The 3,790-nt window shown below is 40.4% G+C and overlaps 1 non-coding gene across 1 annotated transcript; it reads right to left on the reverse strand.

Moving 5' to 3' along the window:
• Nucleotides 1-840: 840 nt before the first annotated feature.
• On the reverse strand, nt 841-945 carry LOC143597060 (small nucleolar RNA R71). Its single transcript, XR_013146827.1, has one exon. It is a non-coding gene; the product is annotated as a small nucleolar RNA R71 (small nucleolar RNA).
• Between the last annotated feature and the right edge of the window lie 2,845 nt (nt 946-3,790).

The following is a 3,790-nucleotide window of genomic DNA, read 5'->3' on the forward strand; positions in this document are numbered from 1 at the left end:
TCATGTGTGGTTTAGTTGTTGCTAAAAACTATTTTTAAAACCCGATTTGTGTGGAACTTTTATCCAAATTTATATATATATATATTCACACACGTCAAGTTTTTGGCGCCGTTGCTGGGGACAAGGTGTTTTACTTTTGAAAACGATACGAATAATTGATTTGCCTTGTTGATATTTTTGCTCTATTTTATTTTAGTGTATTTCATTTTTATTCATCTTGTTTTATTTTATTTTATTAGTTAAATTTTTAGGTAGTTTTCCATGTCTTGTTTGTTTTCCATTCCGCATTTCTTTCGGGTGATACATGTCCACCACACCCGGTCCTGAGCTTGTTTCCCCCCTTTCTGAACCCGAGCGACATCTTAAAGAAGGTTTGAGGAGGAGAGCGTGCGAAATTGCCGAGGTCTTTGAAAACGAAGTTGTAAAGGAGGACGCGAATCCCGAGGTTGAAGAGATGGCTGATCCGAACAATCAAGGTCGCATGGATGACTTCGCCACGCCGTCCCTCGATGGCTATGGCAGCGGTGTTAGGGAGCCTGTGATTACCGTGAGTTTCGAGATCAAGTCGAGTATTATTCATATGGTTGAAAATTCCGTTTCTTTCCATGGCCTCTCGAACGAGGACCCTCATTCTCATGTTGCGCATTTCCTTCGATTATGTGCGACATTCAAAATTCAGGGGTGTACAGACAATGTCGTGAGACTCCGACTTTTTCCGTTCTCACTTCGCGGGGCTGCCTTGGAATGGTTAGAGGCACTCCCTTCCGGTTCCATCACCACTTGGAACCAATTGGTTGAGCAGTTTCTTCTTCAGTACTTCCCACCCGATAAAACTGCAAGATACCGGGCAAAAATCACTGGTTTTCGTGTTGATGATGACGAGTCACTTCATGCTGCATGGGAGAGGTTCAAGGGCTTGTTGAGAAAATTCCCTCATCACGGTTTGAGTCGCGGTCTTCAGTGTCGTACGCTCTTTGATTCTTTATCCGGAGCACAGAAGTAGGCCGTTGATCAGGTTACGGGAGGAGATTTCGGTAGGTGTACTCCCAATGTGGCGTTTGATGTCTTGGAGCGAGTTGCTAAGGAGAGTTTTGCATATAATCCACCTCGTAGTATTCCTTTCACTAATGGTGTTCTTCATGTCGATTCTAATACCCTTGTTTCCACTCAGTTAGAAGCCTTGACCAAAAGATTCGACCAGATGCAATCCGATCTGTCCAAATCTAGCTCTCGTTGTGGGGTGTGTGACGGGAAACACTCGACCAGTCAGTGCCAGCAGGCCATGGTGGTGGAGGATGTTGACTTTGTAGGCCGCCAAAACAATGCCTACAGTAACTCCTACAACCCGGGATGGAGAAACCACCCAAATTTCAGCTGGAAAGATGGTGGTGGCAGTCAAAATCAGAATCAAAAGCTATTGACGTAGGCTGTCGCGGTCTACTCAAACAATCAATTTTAAAGACTTAAATACCTATAATAAGTACGGGTAAGTAAGGTCATCTCCTCAGGGACTCAAGGAAAATGCAAGTTTATTTAATTTATAACTAATTATTTAACCTAAGCGGACAGACGATGTCAAGCGGTTTTTAGAAAAAGATTTAATTAAAACTAATGATTACTTAAAAAGATTTGTAAACAATATTAATTAAAAAGCATTCATTCTAGGTTCGAGTTATGTGTTCTATACGTCAATCACAGATTCTAGACTTTAGTTTTACAATAATTGCTAGTCCTATGGTTTGATTTATGATGACAAGTGATACCCTAACCGAATTGTTGACACAAATGAACCCGGACACCACAATTACCAATTCTATGTCTAGGATAATTAACTCAATGATAAGGTTTGATGATTATAGTTCAAGGACACATGAGCCTAACCCTAAATATTGATGAACAACCAAACAAACGTTACACAAATCAATAATAAAAAACACAACCTTTAATCAACCAAATAACTAATTAAGCAAGATAAATCATATAAATTCAATCAAGCTATAACCATTAAGCATTAGAATCTGATCAAAACAGTACTTCACACAAAACCTTAGCCTAGAACGAACACACACGATTAGCCGGACATCGACATAATCGTTAAAGTACTAATCTTGATGAACATAAGATCTTAGGACAAACCGGAAGCTTTGGAATGATGGAAAATCGCCCTAGAACTCCTCTTTTACCTCTGGAAGTCGTAATAGCCGAAATAGGGTCGAAAAATCGTTTATATAGTGAAAACCCTAACTTTTGCCGACATTGAGCATCTTCGCGTATCGCGAAGTTTCATGTCCTGCATCTTCGCGATACGCGAAGATACAACTGACTTTATATTTGAATTCCTCTCGTCGAGAAACATGAAATTCATATATTATGGATTCCGTAACTCATTTTCTAAGCCAAGATATGCCCTTTTTACTAAAACACACTTTCTTGGTAACCCATGTTGTTCAGTTTTCGCTTCGGCTTCATGTTTCTCATCCAATCCTCTCCTGAATCCTTCTTAACCCTCAATTCATGTTTCCCCATGCTTCCATCATCTCGAGGCTTGCTTAATCTTCATCTGGATGGCTCTGAATTAGCTCGTTTAAGCTCCTTAACTTCCAATGTCCTGAAAACACATAACAACGCTTGAAGTACCAATGTTCATTCATTTATTTAACTAAAATTAACTAATTAATATATAAACTTAACTAAGTTTTACCCAACCATCAGCCAGCAGGGTTTGACCGAAATCCAAATTACCAAAGTCAACCTCAGAACCAATCTTACCAGCAAAAGCCTCAGTTTCAGGGTTCCAGCAATAGTGGTCAGTCTAGTGGTGGGTCTAGTGTTGAAAATCTTTTGACTCAGCTTTTGGCTAAAATAGAGACCTCAAACAAAACGGCTGAACAGAGGAACCTGAATATTAATGAGACTCTCCAGAGACACGATCTCGAGTTGAGGAATCAGAAAGCGTCCATTCAGACCATCGAGAATCAGGTTGGACAGATTGCTCAGCTCCTCTCTGCGAGACCACAGGGTAGCCTTCCGAGTAACACTGAGATTAATCCGAATTCCGATGCTAAGGCAATTACCCTGAGGAGTGGTAGATCCACCATTCCTGTTGATGCATCGGTTTCCACACCAAAACTGATTGCCGATGAGATCGAGACTGAGACTCCTGGTAAGGTGCACCCGAGGGTAACCCCAGAAAGTACCGCACAAACCAGTGAGCCAGTCAGGACTTATGTTCCTCCCATTCCATACCCAGGCCATTTGAAGAAGCAGAAGATGGAAGAGCAGTACGGGAAATTCTTAGAGCTTTTTAAGCAGCTTCATATCAATCTTCCGTTTCTCGATGCGTTGAAAGAAATGCCTAAGTATGCGAAGTTTCTGAAAGAGGTCCTCTCGAATAAGAAGAAATTAGAGGAGCTTTCTTGTGTGACTTTAAATGAGGAGAGTTCTGCCATCCTTCAGAAGAAATTGCCCAAGAAAATGACCGATCCGCGCAGTTTTACCATTCCATGTTTGATCGGTAGTTTGTCGGTTAGTAATTGATGTGCTAAAAGTAATTTAATATTATTAACTAAAATTACGCTAATCTAGACACTAAGTAATAAATTCTAGACTCTTAAAACTCGACTAAACTACTAACCGGCAAGTGAACCGGTCGACTCTAGTACAGCTAAGTAAGTCCGGATATCGTACCCACGAGACTCTTTAAATTAAGTTTACTAGCTAATTAGACTCGACTACAAAACACGACTTATTATTTATATTTGTTTAAGGGGTTTTTATTTAAAATACTAAA

This window comes from Bidens hawaiensis, unplaced genomic scaffold (assembly GCF_021521415.1).
Source record: "Bidens hawaiensis isolate Kalapana, Puna unplaced genomic scaffold, B.hawaiensis_p1.1 tig00047522_1, whole genome shotgun sequence".
NCBI lineage: Eukaryota > Viridiplantae > Streptophyta > Magnoliopsida > Asterales > Asteraceae > Bidens > Bidens hawaiensis.